This window comes from Anomaloglossus baeobatrachus, chromosome 11, assembly GCF_048569485.1.
Source record: "Anomaloglossus baeobatrachus isolate aAnoBae1 chromosome 11, aAnoBae1.hap1, whole genome shotgun sequence".
NCBI lineage: Eukaryota > Metazoa > Chordata > Amphibia > Anura > Aromobatidae > Anomaloglossus > Anomaloglossus baeobatrachus.
This window is the reverse complement of record NC_134363.1, coordinates 54,537,225-54,556,391: the sequence shown is the minus strand read 5'-3', so window position 1 is coordinate 54,556,391 and position 19,167 is coordinate 54,537,225. Positions and strand designations below refer to the sequence as shown.

Here is a 19,167-nt window from a genome sequence, read left to right as displayed (position 1 = left end):
ATATGGCAAAGTAAAACAAAAATGAATACTTGGGAGCAGCAGGAAGAAAATAAGACCAAAATGGTCTACTTTTGACCTTTAAAAATAAACCATAAAATGAAATGTTAACCATAACTCTGGTAAATTCCACAGTACTACCGTATTATGAAAAAATATAAATTCATTATTAATACAATTCTTAAAGGGCTAGTCTAATTTGGACAATCCCTTTTAGCTAAAAAGGTCTATGGCCAATTTACTGATCCCAGGCAGTGACATAATTTGATGCTTTCAGGCCCCAAAACAAAATCTGCAAAAGGGCTTCCAACTATGGGTTTTCAGTAATAATGGTCTTCTAATATGGGCCAAAAGAAGATTTTAGGCCACAGGGCTCATGTTCGACTTCAGTATCAACATCAACACAGTTACGCCACTGATCACAAGGTTTCCCACTATGGGATTACCAATAATGAACATCAGGCATATTTGGGTATTATATAAATAGACTATTGGAAAGTTTGAAAAGTTACACAAATTGCATATAAATCAAAGGACTATTTGTCACGGAATATGTGAAGAAAGGACAGGGGCCCCTAGGCTGGCCCTCAGACTAGAGTCCCTGTCTTGTCCCTTATCTCAGAGGTAGGCTTGATGGTAACCAGGTCCGAGCCCACAGCGTTACCCTGACTCCTGTCTGAACCCTGATCTTACTCCCCCTCTCCCACACCCTCAGGTCGGGCTGGAAAACACAAAAACAAAACCTCACAAAATGACACGGACAAGAGAGAATGGAAACTCATACACACAGCACTCAAAACACACAGGAGAGACAATATGTATACTGGGAAACAACAAAAAAGGGGAGGAAGTAGCGCACAACAAGGGAACACACCACTCAGAAGCGCAACACAGATCACCATTAACAGGAAAATCACCAAGACCAGGATCGCTGGAGCAAAAGCTGAAGCTATAATCGGCACATACAGGAAGGAAGCAGTGCTATAAATAGGGAGGAGACAGCTGTATTAGGCAATTAGCAACCTGAGCACTTAGGTCCTGCAGGAATTAACTCCTGCAGACCTGAAGACCAGTGAACTTGAACCAGTCGACGCTCGGCTCTGTCTGAACAATCTAGAAGCCTCAGGTTGCTTATCAGACTCTGTATTGTGAATACAGTCTGACGACAATGTGCCAGCCGGTGTGTGGAGAGCCGAACATCGCATGACACTATTCATGTAATAAACAGAAATGTCAGATCATCCTAGTTAGACAGCAGCTACCATCTCTACTTTCACTATAGATTAGGGTGATGAGCTTGAGTCATGACTCAACTTTATTCATAGTTCTTCTAAAAAGCTAATATCTAATATTTAGGCAACAACACAACGTTCTTTGACATTTGACATGACCTACTGATACAATGTTGAACTTTCAGTTACGCAGACGTGACACAACTGATTAAGCAGATAGGAATCCCAATCCAAAGCTGCTGAGAAAAGTCAGTTAAGGTGGTCAAGAAGCAACAGATAAATAGGATCTGTCAGCTTCACATGCATCCTGTACACAGGGCAGTATATCACAACTACGAGTGTATAATTCAAGTAGCCAAAAATGCCCAAAAATTGAATACACTGTATTGTTTCACCATGCATATTACGCAACTGGCACCCATTTTTGTTGTGTAATTTTGTTTTTTAGAATTTAAGTCTTATAGCGGTAATATACGACCCATACATAGGAGTGAGTATTAAGCTGATAGATCCGCTTTAACTTTCCTGATCTAACTAATAAAATACAGTGTTATGCCCCCTTCGCATGTCCATGTGTGGTGCCCCTGAGGCTTCAGTCGCCACAGGGTACTGCATCTCGCTTAAGGTGCAGTACTCATCCCGGGTAAGGAAGAGGTTAATTGCTGGTGTTCACCACGTGCACAAACCACACACAATCAGGTGCTTTCCCACTGGGATTGGCCTAGGGTAGACAAGGGGGTGGCCATCATGAGGCATGGGACTTTTCCAGTCACTAGGACAGCCACCTGGGGGGCGGGCACCACTTGGGGAAAAGGAAGGAGCATCTTCACACTTAGGCAGTTAACCCCGGGCACAACTTGGGTTAAGGATCACAGTCAGGAACTCAGTCCAGGCATTTTCTTTCTCGCACTTCTGGAGCACTGCAAGACCCGCAGCTTGGAGCAGGTAGCTCAGCCCGGGCTTTATCTGTACAGCTACAAGGAATTTTAGAGTCTACGGAGCGTGCAGGAAACAACCGCAGCCCGTTCCACATTCCATCCACAGCATTGGAGGGACCCCGACCAGAAAGGACACACAGTGGGATCACCGGCAGTGACCTCCAAATTATCCGGGATTGGCTGGGGCCCATCACGGCAGAGACCAGAACTCCAAGGGTGACAACTGGACTGTGATTAAAAGACCTTGAACCGCAACCACTCTGTCAGCCCATCATTGCCGTTACCCTGCGCTCCGTCACCAACGGCCACTACCACCCTCATCATACTCCCTGGGGCCTAGCTCTACCTGTGGGGAGCCAAACCACCCGAGCTGCGTTATCTTCCACCCCAGAGGACATCACCCGCAGCGGCGGCTAATCCCTGGCTGCACACCACATGTGACGTCACAAGACAATTACTCCCAATATCCTCAGCCCCTTCATCCCACCATCTTCCCCTTCATACCTTTGTGGACTCCTCAGGGTCAAGAAACCGGGCAGGCCCACCCGTGACATCCCCTGACCCTCAACGGCCCGGTGACGAGTATTCCCAAGACCCAGTGCTTCACGTGCAAAACACTAAGGTTTTGCACGGTCTGTTGTGGAGTTCCATGTGTCATCAGTGTGTGTGTGTCATCATGTGTTATCCATGTGGCATCCGGATAGAACACGGACAGCATGAACTTGTATACTTACTTGTCTCCGGCACTGCTGTCACACTTTCTTCCGGGTCCACAGTCAGTGCAGTGAATATTCATGAGGCATAATGAATGGGACCCAGATGCAACAGCAGCGCTGGATACAGGTAAGTATAAAAATCCTCTTTTTTCAGTGACTTGGTTGTCCTTCAATACATGTCACACTGATATCACATGGATCGTCCATGTGACATCCGTGCTGTCGGCCAGGAACAGACATGACACCGTGTAGAGCACATGGACACGCATATGCTCCCAATGGACACACAGTCTATGACAAAACATGGACGTGTGCGCAAAACCATTGAATTTAATGGGTCTACATGTGTCCGTGTCTCCTATATGTGTGGAAAAGGACACCATACGTACCGGAAACACAGATGTGTGAAGGAGGCCTTAGAAATATTCATTTATGACCAATAGAGCAATATTTCTTCAGCTCAAAAAGTTATAGCACAGTCTTAATAAACATTTAGTTCTTATCATTCAGATTTCTTCTGTACTGTACTGTTTACATAAGGTTGTTGTGCTAAATGTTGTTTTTTTTTGGGGGGGGGGATTTTTTTTTAAAATATTAAAGTCAGTATTAAAAAAATAACAAATAGAAGTTGATGAAGTTTCACACTGGCTACTGGGTAGTTTTTACACTTTAACTTCCTGTTGTGTTAGGAAACAATACATGTACACAGCCACAATGTTCAAACTTGATTTTCAGTTAATTGAAAGTGCTGCAAAGCTTCCAATTGCCCTGATCGACTTCTATGATTATATCCAACAGGTTTAGAGCTCTTTAACACAAATACAGTCGTAGAAATGTCCAAATGGCCTCAATATTAAAGATAAGTTAACCTGAACTGTAATGTTTGGGGTTGGTACTGAACACGGAGTCAATTGAGCATTTGGGTGAAAGGGTACGCTCGGTGCTCAGCTCAGTGGGAGCCACCTGAAGTCTCTGAATAGCTCTCACTGAAGGTAAAAACAATGTTTTTGGATGTAATGTGTACATAAATAAAAAAACATCCTCCTTCCCCTTGAAATGCTTTGATTATGGTGAGCTGTATGTGGGCAGAGAGCCAAACTGTCCAATCAGTGTTTTCCAATGGGGTCGGGCTCAAAGATTAAGATCAAGTTTAGGTCAAGTCCAGATCCCAAAGAACCCAAACTTCCACAGGTCCTCTTATCTCTACTCATCATATATGGCTATGGATAAGTAGATGGTAACAAACAGATTGTTCCTCCCACACTAATATTCACCACTTCTGTGCTATCACACTCACTATCTGTACAATTTGTTCAGTATTTTATGGCTTTCAATCTCTTTATTTTTGGCTAAACTGTGAGGTGCAACATCCTCTCACTATCCAAGTTCACTACAAATGGCTGCTGAATTCCCTGCCTTGGCTTTTATACTGGCTTTTTTCTGTTTTGATTGGCTGTGCTATATCTTATGATAAGATAGGTGCACGGCATCATTGGGAAGGCCACCCGGTCGTACCCAAGCTCATCCGAGCTGATGAAATCTTCTGCAATGTGGTGATCATAATATGCAATTTACACAACGATAAATCACAAGTTGTTTGAATTTGCAGGGTTCAACGAATTTCTAAAAATTCTACACTAATCCAATTTGGATTTAATTAATTAATTCATCTCTAGTTATTAGGTTTCTAAGGAAAATAAAACTTAGAATACTGTGAGACAGAATGAATAATTGCTAAACTTTTCCAGGTAATTCACATACTTAGATTTCATGCCGGGCTGATTATAATGTGCAAAGCTTAATTAACTCATTTCTCACTTATATCAGGGACTTGTTTTGACTTTTCATAAAGTATTAAAAAAATAACAAATAGAAGTCTATGAAGTTTCAAACCGGCCACCGGGGAGTTTTTACACTCTAAATCCCTGTTGTTTTAGGAAACAATACATGTACATAGCCATAATGTTCAGACTTGACTTGTGGCAAATTGATTTGCTGAAATATTATGTTTGTTAATGTTTATTTTGACAGTTAACAAAATTAGTTTTACAGGCAGAAATAAACAAAATAATTAAAATGCAGTATTCGGCGAATAATTATTGTTTATTATGAGCTTTCCCAATGTCTCCCAGTATTCTGCCTAAGTCAGACATTGAAATGCACATTGTGTTATTAGGTGTAAAAGTAAATGACACAATCAACAATGACCAAGCAAACAATATTTATAGACATTTATGGGATTATTTATATTTATTTCTACAGGGATCCCAAAGGTTTACATGCCAAAGCAGCCAGTAATAAAGGATGAATTTAGAATTGTTTGCTTCTTCTATTTGAAGAATTGGGTTCATGGGTGGGTGAAGTAGGCTCACGCCTGCTACCCGCAAGCTATGAAAAGAGTGTGTATGAAGTGGGAAATCCCAAAGTGAGTTCACTGTGTGTATTATCCCTGTACTGTGACATCACTGTGTGTATTATCCCTGTACTGTGACATCACTGTGTGTATTATCCCTGTACTGTGACATCACTGTGTGTATTATCCCTGTACTGTGACATCACTGTGTGTATTATCTCTGTACTGTGACATCACTGTGTGTATTATCCCTGTACTGTGACATCACTGTGTGTATTACCCCTGTACTGTGACATCACTGTGTGTATTATCCCTGTACTGTGACATCACTGTGTGTATTATCCCTGTACTGTGACATCACTGTGTGTATTATCCCTGTACTGTGACATCACTGTGTGTATTACCCCTGTACTGTGACATTACTGTGTGTATTATCCCTGTACTGTGACATCACTGTGTGTGTTATCCCTGTACTGTGACATCACTGTGTGTATTATCCCTGTACTGTGACATCACTGTGTGCATTATCCCTGTACTGTGACATCACTGTGTGTATTATCCCTGTACTGTGACATCACTGTGTGTATTATCCCTGTACTGTGACATCACTGTGTGTATTACCCCTGTACTGTGACATCACTGTGTGCATTATCCCTGTACTGTGACATCACTGTGTGTATTACCCCTGTACTGTGACATCACTGTGTGTGTTATCCCTGTATTGTGACATCACTGTGTGTATTACCCCTGTACTGTGACATCACTGGGTGTGTTATCCCTGTACTGTGACATCACTGTGTGCATTATCCCTGTACTGTGACATCACTGTGTGTATTACCCCTGTACTGTGACATCACTGTGTGTGTTATCCCTGTACTGTGACATCACTGTGTGTATTACCCCTGTACTGTGACATCACTGTGTGTATTATCCCTGTACTGTGACATCACTGTGTGCATTATCCCTGTACTGTGACATCACTGTGTGTATTACCCCTGTACTGTGACATCACTGTGTGTGTTATCCCTGTACAGTGACATCACTGTGTGTATTATTCCTGTACAGTGACATCACTGTGTGTATTATCCCTGTACAGTGACAACACTGTGTGCATTATCCCTGTACTGTGACATCACTGTGTGTGTTATCCCTGTACAGTGACATCACTGTGTGTATTATTCCTATACAGTGACATCACTGTGTGTATTATCCCTGTACTGTGACATCACTGTGTGTATTATCCCTGTACTGTGACATCACTGTGTGTGTTATCCCTGTACAGTGACAACACTGTGTGCATTATCCCTGTACAGTGACAACACTGTGTGCATTATCCCTGTACTGTGACATCACTGTGTGTATTACCCCTGTACAGTGACATCACTGTGTGTATTACCCCTGTACTGTGAGATCACTGTGTGTATTACCCCTGTACAGTGACATCACTGTGTGTATTACCCCTGTACTGTGACATCACTGTGTGTGTTATCCCTGTACTGTGACATCACTGTGTGTGTTATCCCTGTACAGTGACAACACTGTGTGCATTATCCCTGTACTGTGACATCACTGTGTGTATTACCCCTGTACAGTGACATCACTGTGTGCATTATCCCTGTACTGTGACATCACTGTGTGCATTACCCCTGTACAGTGACATCACTGTGTGTATTACCCCTGTACAGTGACATCACTGTGTGTATTACCCTTGTACAGTGACATCACTGTGTGTATTATCCCTGTACTGTGACATCACTGTGTGTATTATCCCTGTACTGTGACATCACTGTGTGTATTACCCCTGTACAGTGACATCACTGTGTGTATTATTCCTGTACTGTGACATCACTGTGTGTATTACCCCTGTACAGTGACATCACTGTGTGTATTATTCCTGTACTGTGACATCACTGTGTGCATTACCCCTGTACAGTGACATCACTGTGTGTATTACCCCTGTACAGTGACATCACTGTGTGTATTACCCCTGTACTGTGATATCACTGTGTGTATTATCCCTGTACTGTAACATCGCTGTGTGTATAATCTCTGTACTGTGACATCACTGTGTATTATCCCTCTACTGTGACATCACTGTGTGTATTATCCCTGTACTGTGACATCACTGTGTGTATTATCCCTGTACTGTGACATCACTGTGTGTATTATCCCTGTACTGTGACATCACTGTGTGTATTACCCCTGTACAGTGACATCACTGTGTGTATTATCCCTGTACTGTGACATCACTGTGTGTATTATCCCTGTACTGTGACATCACTGTGTGTATTATCCCTGTACAGTGACATCACTGTGTATTATCCCTGTACTGTGACATCACTGTGTGTATTATCCCTGTACAGTGACATCACTGTGTATTATCCCTGTACTGTGACATCACTGTGTGTATTATCCCTGTACTGTGACATCACTGTGTGTATTATCCCTGTACTGTGACATCACTGTGTGTATTGCCCATGTACTGTGACATCACTGTGTATTATTTCTGTACTGTGACATCACTGTGTGTATTATCCCTGTACTGTGACATCACTGTGTGTATTACCCCTGTACTGTGACATCTCTGTGTGTATTATCCCTGTACTGTGAAGCAGGGAATGCAGCAGCCATTATTTGTGGTGAATCTGAACAGTGAGAGGACGTCACAATTTTATATTATAGGTTCCAAAGATGGAAAGTAACTATGTCATCAATGTTAATAGAGAAACACTTTTACAGGGCAATATAAAGATGCAATTTTCAGGAGTCCCATAGTGAATAAATGGAACGGAAATGCTTATGCTCAAGCTCCGGTCCATGTTCAGAAGTCCCATAGTAAATAAAGGGAGCGGAGATGCCCATGCTCAAGCTCCGGTCTGTTTTCAGCAGTTCCATAGTGAATAAAGGGAATGGAGGTGCACATGCTCAACCTCTGCTCCATTTTCAGCACTCCCATAGTGAATAAAGGGAACAGAGATGCACATACGCAACCTCCGCTCCATTTTCAGCCATTCCATAGTGAATAAAGGAGTGAAGATGCACATGCTCAAGCTCTGCTGCATTTCAAGCAGTCCCATAGTGAATAAAGGGAGCAGAGATTCACATGCTCAACCTCCGATCCATTTTCAGCAGCCCAATAGTGAATAAAGAGAGTGGAGATGCACATGCTCAACCTCTGCTCCATTTTCAGAAGTCCCGTAGTGAATGAAGGGAGTGGAGGTGCACATGCTCATCAACCTCTGCTCCTTTTTCAGAAGTCCCATAGTGAATAAAGGGAGCGGAAATGCACATACTCAACCTCTTTTCCATTGTCAGCAGTCACATAGTTAATAAAGAGAATGGAGATGCAAAAGAATCAACCTCCGCTCCATTTTCAGCAGTGCCATAGTAAATAAAGGGAGCGGAGATGCACATGCTCAACCTCCACTTCATTCAGGATTGGTGGGGGCTTCATTAGTCGGACTCCCAGTGATCAAAAAATTATACCCTATCCTATTAGTAAGGAATAACATATACTTGGTCCAACCACTTTAAGGTCTAATAAAAGTCTACCCAAAGACATGTCAAATCAATGGGGCCAAAATTGTTGGTCTAGTCTGGATATTACACAACTACTTTTTTTTCATGGCAGTTGTCTTGGGACCATTGTGAAAATTAAATGTGCCAAAAAACAAAACATAGCACTGCTTGGCCAACTTCAGAGTTATAATCTGTGATACATATGGCACACATTTCGGGTGCAGTCAGAACGCAATGGCCAGCATTCTCCCTGCCTACGTGTGACAGCTTCATGTATTTGTGTTCAGCTATCACTCGGGTTGGGAGAGCCGCTAGCCAGTTGGTGCACTATGTTCGGGTCTCGTTCTGCATTATACAGCCATTTGACTGTGTCATTATAGAAACCAATAAACTGCAACCAGATAGCGTTACTAGAATCCAGTTTATTTGTTTTTTAATCCCCAACTAAATATTGATTTATCTGATTTTTTTATTATTATTTTATTTTTTTATTATTTTTTTCTGGCTCTATTTTTTCTTTTTTTTGCCTACTGGAGTGAAGTGATTTCATGGGATCCTATTGTTTGTGTAATTGTATTTTTTTTTCTTTCATATCTATCGTGAAAGTGGTTTTCTAACAAGTCAGGATTGTGCACAGCCTACTAAGTGAAGTGTTCAGTTCCCAGTAAACTGTAATGAGTAAGAACTAAGAGAAAAAAAAATAACTGTAAGGTACTGCGGCGTCGAGCGTTATTGATTGGACTTGGTTTTCGTCCTGCTGCTGCCTCATTAATGCAGTTTTGTTGAATTGGTCGAGAGACGAAGGAAGGAATTCTAAATAGGTAATTAAAATACATCAATACCCTCTTGGCCTTGTACTACGCGTGGCGTGTACGGAAGTGAGCAACCGCATGGCAGGTCTCATTAACTCGTGCCTTAGAGCCATGGCATCAACATACGTAGACATAGCATGATCCCTGGTCCCCAGGATGACTTCTTCTTACTGTTAATGGTTGTGGGGCTGAGAAACATCTATGGTTCAAAAGAATCCCTATCCGTAAGGCAGGGCCGGCGCCAGCACCCGGCAAACCCGGTCAAATGCCGGGGCCCTGAGCTGCCGGGGGGGCCCACTCGCGGTGGCAGGAGTGGCGCACCGCTACTCAGGGGGGCCCGGTGGCCGCGCTGTTGTAATGGGATCAACAATTCAGACTGCATCATTAATGTAGAAATGGATTTGAATACTGTTTCAGCAATTGCCCACAAGGGGGCAGTGTCAGACTGTGCAATCACAAACACAGAGCTGGGAAATCCCCTACTGCAGCTTGTGTGTGAAAACCAGGAAGAAAAAAAAGTGCGGGAAGGTTGTTCAGCTCCAGAGCTCAGCCAGAGGAGAGCTGCGTGTGGTCTCCCTGAACAGAGGGCTCTTTTGCCACCGGAGTCTTGGAGAAATCACCCTGTGGAAGTGGTTTCTGCCATTCCCGGTCTGCAGGACTTTGTTTTCACCAAGGATCTAACCAGACTGCAGAGCATCGCAACCAGAGTGTAAGTGCAGGGGCTGTGACCTCCCTTCTTCTGCTCGACGTGCCCCGGGACTAAAAGACTGATTAGAATCCGTTACCAGCGGGGGAAGATGAAAGGAAAAGACCGAGGAGCTGCATCCCTTCAGCGCTGCACCGGGACCCATCATCGTGAGACTCCAGGCCTGCGACGTGGGAGCGGCATCTTCTTCTGGGATAGACTGGTACGTGATTGTAGGGAAAGTTAGGGAAAGTTGCCGCCATTTCTTTGTTGTTGTTTTTCCTTTCTTCTTGCTGCGTACCCGGAAGGAGTGAAAATCCAGGGACTCCACTATACTCATGTGCGCAGATAGTTTGGTTGATTGTATTATAAATATGTTTCCTAGTAAAGAAATGTTACTACCGGTAAAATCTGAGTATGGGGATTTTGTTGGAATAGAGCATACACACACACCCGCGGCCCTACCACCGGTTGCTTCACTGTCACCGCCCCCCGCCGAGGATCGCGCTTTCAATTGCATCGGCATCGCAGGTGCCGATACAAGTGAGAGCAATGATGAGAGAGTGAGTGGCGCGCTCCCTCTCTTATCATTCTCCCCGCTGTGACTGTCGGCGTTCTGACAGCTCTGCAGCAGAGCGCGGTGACGCCATCACTGCGCGCCTGCTGAGAGGTCAAAGCGAGCGACAGCAATGGACGACGCGCCGAGGAGACCGGATCAGCGGGGGAACGGGGAGACGTGAGCCGCCCCTCTACTGACACTGGGCTCCCCTGACTCACAGGCCGGCCACTACACAGCGGCACTAGTACACATAGGGGCCCTGCAGCCGCTCTACAGAGCCGGCTGCCGGGCCCCTATGTGTAGTGCCGCTGTGTAGTGGCCGACCTGTGAGTCAGGGGAGCCCAGTGTCAGTAGAGGGGCCCCTGACCTGGAGAGGCCACCAGCCATGTCTGAGCTGCAGGAGTGCTAGTCCTGACCTGCACAGCAGACGGAATCTCCATCCTGCAGGACCTGCGATGATGTCACGCCCATGTGACTGTGTGTGAGGAGACACAGGATGCCGGGCAGAAAGCAAGATACTGAATCCTGAAGGAGATGTGGACACATGACTGGTAATAAGAAAAGAGGGGACATGAGGGGGAGGGGAGTGCAGGGTGAGGGGCATATGAGGGCTGCAGACTGTGACAGAAGCATGTGAAGGGGCGCAGAGTGTTTGAGAGGGGTAAGTTGGGGTACAGGCAGGATGAGATATGTGAGCAGGGTGTGTGATATGGGGGTGTAGTGTGTGTGATATGGGGGGTGCAGGCTGTATGGGAAGCAGGGTGTGAGATATGGGGGTGTAGTGTGTGTGATCTGGGGGTGCAGGCTGTATGAGATATGGGGGTGTAGTGTGTGATATGGGGGTGCAGGCTGTATGGGAAGCAGGGTGTGTGAGATATGGGGGTGTAGTGTGTGTGATATGGGGGTGCAGGGTGTATGACATATGGGGGCAGGGGCGTAACTACCGCAGTCGCAGGGGTCGGAAGGAGAAGAGAGGTACTTGTTTTTTATTTTGCTGGCTGCATGACACATGGAGGCCTGGAGGGGCCTGGCTCCATGATACATGGAGGTCTATGGGACTGCATAATAAACATGAAGGACACCTTATACATGGACTAGGGGTGCATTATACATGGAGGAGTATGGGGCTGCAAAATACAATATGATGTTTTATGGGGTTGCGTTATAATACATATAGGACTATGGGGGCTACATTATAATAAATGGAGAAATATGGAGGCTACCTTATACATGGACTATGGGTGTGCGTTATAAAACATGGAGGACTGTGGTGCAGTATAATATATGGAGTACTATGGGGGTGCATTATAATACATGGAGAACTATGGGGGTGCATTATAATATATGACGGGTTATGTGGGACCCTTTATATTATACGGAAGGCTATGTGGGGGCCATTATAGTATTTGGAGATCTATATACAAGGAGGACAAAGATACAAGTATGGGATGGGAATGTTTTGTGCTGAGAGAAAAAGGCTCTTTCCCTCAGCACCCAGCTTTCCCATGCTCTGCTGTACATCTCTCAGCACCCAGCTTTACTCTGTTATGGGAAAGCTGGGTGCTGAGGGAAAGATGTATAGCAGAGCATGGGGAAGCTGGGTGCTGAGGACAAGATGGAGATCAGAACATGGGAAAGCTGGGTACTGATAGAGGGATTTCAGATCATGGGAAACCTGGGTGCTGAGGGTAAGAGCCAAGTGTCAGCATCATTATCCTGTACCCCGAGTGTCAGTGTCATTATCCCGCACCCTAAGTGTCGGTGTACGTGGAGGGGGGCCCCGGTCCAAATTTTGCACCAGGGCCCATCAAACTCTAGTTACGCCACTGTGTTTTAATCACTGTATTCTACATGAGGGTGCCTACTGCTATCTGCCTCTGCACTGTGCTATATACAGGCTATGCTATATACAAGCTGTATGCTACATGAGGGTGCCTAATGCTATCTGGCTCTGCACTGTGCTATATACAGGCTATGCTATATACAAGCTGTATGCTACATGAGGGTGCCTAATGCTATCTGGCTCTGCACTGTGCTGTCTGGGTCTGCACTGTACTATATAGGTCTGCATACTACATGAGGATACCAAATGCTATCTGGCTCTGCACTGTGGTATTTAGGGGCTGTGTACTACATGAGGGTGCCTATTTCTATCTGGGTTTGCATTGTGCTATATGTGTGCTGTATACTACATGTAGGTGCCTAATGCTATCTGGGTCTGCATTGTGCTATATGGGGGCTGCATAGTGCATATGGGGGCTACATAATACTATATGGAGGACAATGGGGGCTTCATAACACAATATGGGGGCTGCATACTACTATACCCCCAGAGTTGTATGTCCCCTCCACCCAGGTGCTGTATACCCCCTCAGAGCTGTATGTTCCCTCCACCCAGGTGCTGTATGTCCCCCCCCCCACCCCAGAGCTGTATACACCCAGAGCTGCATGTCACCCCCCCACCTCACAGCTGCCCCCCTCCACCTCAGTCACTGCCCTCCTCTAGAGCTCTATACCCCTTTCCTCAGTAATATATATTCCCCCAGTAATGTGTTTGTCCCCAGCCTCTCTTGTGATTTATATACAGCACTGTTAGTGTGCTCTATGTGCTGCCATGTCTGTTAGACAAGCCGGGAGGTGAGTGAGGCTGTTGCCGGCTTCCCAATATTAGAAATATATATACAGGATAAATATATAAAAATAATGTGTGTGTGTGTGTCTGTGTGTGCATGTATGATCTGTATCTATGCATGTCAGAGTATATGACTGTGTCTAGATTTATGTCTATTTGTGTTTTTGTGAATTTCTCTTTAAATAAGTGTGTTTACGTATGCCTGTATGTGTATGTATCTGTGCATGTCTATGTGTGGATGGGGCCCACTGAGACTCTTTCGCCCAGGGCCCACAAAAACCTGGAGCCGGCCCTGCCGTAAGGGATAATTCACTGATCTCCAAGTGTCTGACCACTGTGACCACCAGCAATGCCAAGACCAGGGCTCTACAGCCTCATTCTCAATTGATTTGATGTGCGCAAGAGCGACCGCTACACCATACACTGTCTATGGAACTGCCAAGAGCAGCTATTTCCAGATTGTAACATCTGCCCTTGACCACAGACTCGGGATGACTCTTACGGACAGACTAGGGCTAGCCACCAAGTCAGCAGGATTTCAAGAACCTTGAACCCTTTAACCCCTGTACAGGGATTTGGAATTACACAAGGTCCAGGAGATCACTGCCTATGGAAGGCTGCAATCCAGGAAAGAATGGTCGTCAGGCAGGGTCCAAACCAGGAGGGACAAAAAGGGACTAAATCGGCAGGCGGGAGCCTAGTCAGGAAATCAGGCAGAGCTGAAATCCGGAGATGGCAGCGAGGTACAAAAACGGCAAGCAGGAGAGTAGTCAATCAGTAGTCAAGCAGGCAGAGGTCAAAACACAGGGATCAATAGTCAGAACAGGATCCAGACACTAGCAGGAATACAAAACTATTTCTGGCAGTGACCAGCAGAGAAGAGGGGGAATTAGAAGGGTGTGGTGCCTTCCCATTGGCTGTAACTGAATGGTGGTACCTTCAGCTGGAAGACACATGCCACCTACAGTCAGCCAGTGGTACTGTAGGTCCCAGGGAAACACAGCTTAGTAGAAGAGCGGAGCCTGCGCCCACCAAAGCCACTGGCACTGTCTGCTCTCCAACTGTGTTTTTCCCAATATAAGCCCTCCCCCAAAAATAAGTCCTAGTCGCGGTTCAGGAATGAAGTGTCCGTGCAGCTAAAAAAGATACAGATACTTTTCATTATAGACAGCGGCACCCCACAATCACTCATCTGACGCTGAGCGGCAGGACCTGCCATGATCGCACCCCTGCACACATCAGCTCTCATCCACACTCATCAGCTCTCACCCGCACACATCAGCTCTCACCCGCACACATCAGATCACATAGCTGCACACATCAAATCTCACACACAAAAATCCGATCTCACACACACAAACATCGGATCACACACACATTGCTTCACACACATACTCACCACATCCAGCGACACCGATTTCATCTGGCCAGCATAATCCTAAGGGTATGTGCGCACGTTGCTTTTTACCTGCTTTTTACCTGCTTTTTTGCTGCTTTTTCTTCTGCGCTGTTTAATGCCAAAATGGATGTGTTCTTCTATTCAAGCAAAGTCTATGGGAATTTGGGTTTCTTGTTCACACTATGTTGTTCAAAATGCTGCCTTTTTGTGGGAGAACTTTGGTCAAAAACTCAGCTTTGCAGTGCAAAACCCAAATGGCAAAAACAATTGACATGTTGCTTCTTTGAAAAGCTGAGTTTTTGACCAAAGTTCTGCCACAAAAAAGCAGCATTTTGAACAACATAGTGTGAACAAGAAACCCAAATTCCCATAGACTTTGCTTGAATAGAAGAACACATCCATTTTGGCATTAAACAGCGCAGAAGAAAAAGCAGCAAAAAAGCAGGTAAAAAGCAACGTGCGCACATACCCTAAGAGGCTGTGCAGCTCAGCGCAAGGACCTGCGGCCAGACACGTGACTTCCTCCCATCATTCCCTGCGACCAGAAGTATTCAGTAAGGCTGGATGGTGTGTCAGCGTGTTTGTCAGCGTGTATGTCAGCGTGTATGTCAGCGTGTGTGTCAGCATGTGTGTCAGCGTGTGTGTGTGTGTGTGTGTGTGTCAGTGTGTCAGCATGTGTGTCATTGTATGTGTGTGTGTCTGTATGTGTGTCTGTCAGAGTGTGTCAGCGTCAGCCAGCAGCAGAGGAGAACGGCGTGCAGCAACCACCGGAGATCACAGGAAGGACCTGGGAGCCGCGCAGACGTCTGGATCTCGTAAGTTTGAGTCTCCTGGGAAGGGGGAAGTTGCATTTTTGGGGGGTAAACTTACCCCCAACATGTTTTTCCAAAAATAAGACTTCCTCCAAAAATAAGCCCTAGTGCTTTTTTGGGGGTAAAAAAAAGTATAAGATAGTGTCTTATTTTTGGAAAAACACGTTATCACCAGCACAGTGCATGGTGGAAATGCGGTGGCTCCTGGTGACCGAAGCAGAAGTCGCAGGAGCAGACGATGGTGAGGACATGACACAGATGTTCCATAGAAAATTAATGCAGTGGAGGTGTAATGGATGTGCCCCACTCTGGGGGGGATCTCTGGTGAGTCTGGGACCAGAAGGTCACAGAACCTTGCTATGCGCAATTCTGCATATTATGCTTAAATGTATTTACTTTTATTTGCTGCTGTAGGGGTTAAGAACTCTTTCCTATCTGGCTAACCTTTGGAGCCTTAATCTCAGGTGCAGCTCTTTGTGACCACTTCCCTTTGCTATAAATATTCACTTGTCTTAGCTTCTGATGCCGGTATCTAAGCTGTCCACTTTGGAACTCAAGTACTGAATATAATGGAATTCAATAGGAAACGCGAGCATTTTTCCAGAAAATCTTCGAGAAAAAGGCTCATTTCCAATTCACTTCCATTATGCTTGGTAATCAAGTCAAGCCCGCCGAGCATCCGATCTGCTAGTTTTGAGTACTGAGCACTCAAGCTTGGTAGTGCTCACTTATCACTAGTGACCTCCTTCTCACCATACTGGAGACCCATAACAGATCTTCCACTTCTGCCACACTCACTACTTAGGACCTCCTAGCTTGGCAATGATACTCCTCAACAATGTGACTGATTGCCAGCATGTGCTAACTTAGTTCCACGCTAACTCAGAGGCATGGAGGGTGTCCCTCTTATTAATCGTACCTTGGGTTGATGCCAGTGATGTAGCACCGTCATGCCACAGATGAACCAAGCAGATGCTGTCCTCCTCACAATGTAGCCCCTGAGGTCAAAACTTATACATTGCCATGTTCAAAAAACACTGGTCTAAACTACAACCCAAGGAAACACCAACATTTTATATAAAAAACACCAGGACAAATATGGCACCCAATGTAAAAGAACTGTGCACAACACAAAGAATACATGCAATATTAGTAATAAAAATGGTATCCACTCCATCCCATAGACTTGACGTGAAAATAGTATATTAACCCTATTACTGCTGATTAATTGCTAATTTTGCTTTCGGAGTTGTCCCCCTTTGGGGCTTTTTTCTTACTTCAGTGCGTATATTTCAAGCTTAAAAATGTTTTTGCAATTAGGTTTCATAATAAATTTGCCTTCTGTAGTTTCTAGAACTTATCTGAGAATCCATCTGATGGGAGAGTTAGCAACTCATTTATATGTCTTTCTGAAGGAAGATGTCAGCCCCACGCCATAGAGGCGCCACGCTCAGTTGCCAAGGAGCCACTATGTGCGGATGGGACTTTGGGTGGGGTGCATGACACTTACTGGTTTGATCAGGCCATCACCCTGCTAGCAATCACTGTCGTGTATAGTCAGTAACTTCAGAGTTCACTTAGGCAACCAGAATCGGTCACTTTTATTCTTCACATTGTTATGACCGACATGGCTTTCCGTTCATTCTTTCCTCTCGATGTGGGGTACTGCTCCTTAACCTGGTCCCTCCCGCTACCTTGGATCTCATCCTCAAGCTCCGCAGTCTGTGTCTCCTACCCTCTAACTCCGTTCACCTTCATTTGATTCTGGGCTCTGTAGCCGGATGACTCTCTAAGCCCGTCAGGGTGAGCCGTAGGCTCCACCACTCGAGGTTACATCAGAGTTCCCTGACTGGCCCTAGAACCGAGACCACATCTTCTCACACTTGAACCCTATTCTCTACTGGTCTCCTCTCAAGCCTTCTCTCCTGTTCTCCTCCCACCACCTGTCCCTTCTCCCTTCCACCTTAACTCTATCCTATCTAACATCTATTCTAACATGGAAACAACAAAGAGCCAGCACCAATGTGCACTAAGGCATCAAATATTCCAAACTGCATTATAAAAATTTTTTTTGAGATTTTTGGCAAAAAATTGCAATTTCTTGAGCTGCTTCGCCACGTCACGGCAAATCTCATTTGAAGCAGTCCTACACTAAAATATTTTTATAAAATGTGCCATGCGGCCTCACATATAAATAGCAGAACTGCTCTCAGCAGCACTCACCTGGTCTATTGCAGTCCCGTACCCATGACTGAGTCATGGCTGTGGGATTCCAAACTGCATTATAAAAATTTTTTTTGAGATTTTTGGCAAAAAATTGCAATTTCTTGAGCTGCTTCGCCACGTCACGGCAAATCTCATTTGAAGCAGTCCTACACTAAAATATTTTTATAAAATGTGCCATGCGGCCTCACATATAAATAGCAGAACTGCTCTCAGCAGCACTCACCTGGTCTATTGCAGTCCCGTACCCATGACTGAGTTCTGCTATTTATATGTGAGGCCGCATGGCACATTTTATAAAAATATTTTAGTGTAGGACTGCTTCAAATGAGATTTGCCGTGACGTGGCGAAGCAGCTCAAGAAATTGCAATTTTTTGCCAAAAATCTCAAAAAAAATTTTTATAATGCAGTTTGGAATATTTGATGCCTTAGTGCACATTGGTGCTGGCTCTTTGTTGTTTCTTTGTTGAATTGGTCGGTGGTTGACCTCCACCTTGCTATGCACCCCAATTTGGGATGTATTCCATCTGTATAGATTTTGGCGTTTGGTGACTGTTCACATTGGGTCATCAGGCTTTGTCCACAGGCTATATATACTTCATGCAGCATTTGCTTGGACCTGTCCCGCCCACAGCCATGACTCAGTCATGGGTACGGGACTGCAATAGACCAGGTGAGTGCTGCTGAGAGCAGTTCTGCTATTTATATGTGAGGCCGCATGGCACATTTTATAAAAATATTTTAGTGTAGGACTGCTTCAAATGAGATTTGAGAGCTCAGCGCAAGGACCTGCGGCCAGACACGTGACTTCCTCCCATCATTCCCTGCGACCAGAAGTATTCAGTAAGGCTGGATGGTGTGTCAGCGTGTTTGTCAGCGTGTATGTCAGCGTGTATGTCAGCGTGTGTGTCAGCATGTGTGTCAGCGTGTGTGTGTGTGTGTGTGTCAGTGTGTCAGCATGTGTGTCATTGTATGTGTGTGTGTCTGTATGTGTGTCTGTCAGAGTGTGTCAGCGTCAGCCAGCAGCAGAGGAGAACGGCGTGCAGCAACCACCGGAGATCACAGGAAGGACCTGGGAGCCGCGCAGACGTCTGGATCTCGTAAGTTTGAGTCTCCTGGGAAGGGGGAAGTTGCATTTTTGGGGGGTAAACTTACCCCCAACATGTTTTTCCAAAAATAAGACTTCCTCCAAAAATAAGCCCTAGTGCTTTTTTGGGGGTAAAAAAAAGTATAAGATAGTGTCTTATTTTTGGAAAAACACGTTATCACCAGCACAGTGCATGGTGGAA

The 19,167-nt window shown here is 45.2% G+C and overlaps 1 protein-coding gene across 1 annotated transcript in view; it reads right to left on the bottom strand.

Moving 5' to 3' along the window:
* SLC17A7 (solute carrier family 17 member 7) overlaps nucleotides 1-19,167 on the bottom strand; it is a 167,800-nt gene that overhangs the window by 40,572 nt on the left and 108,061 nt on the right. The window lies entirely within an intron of this gene.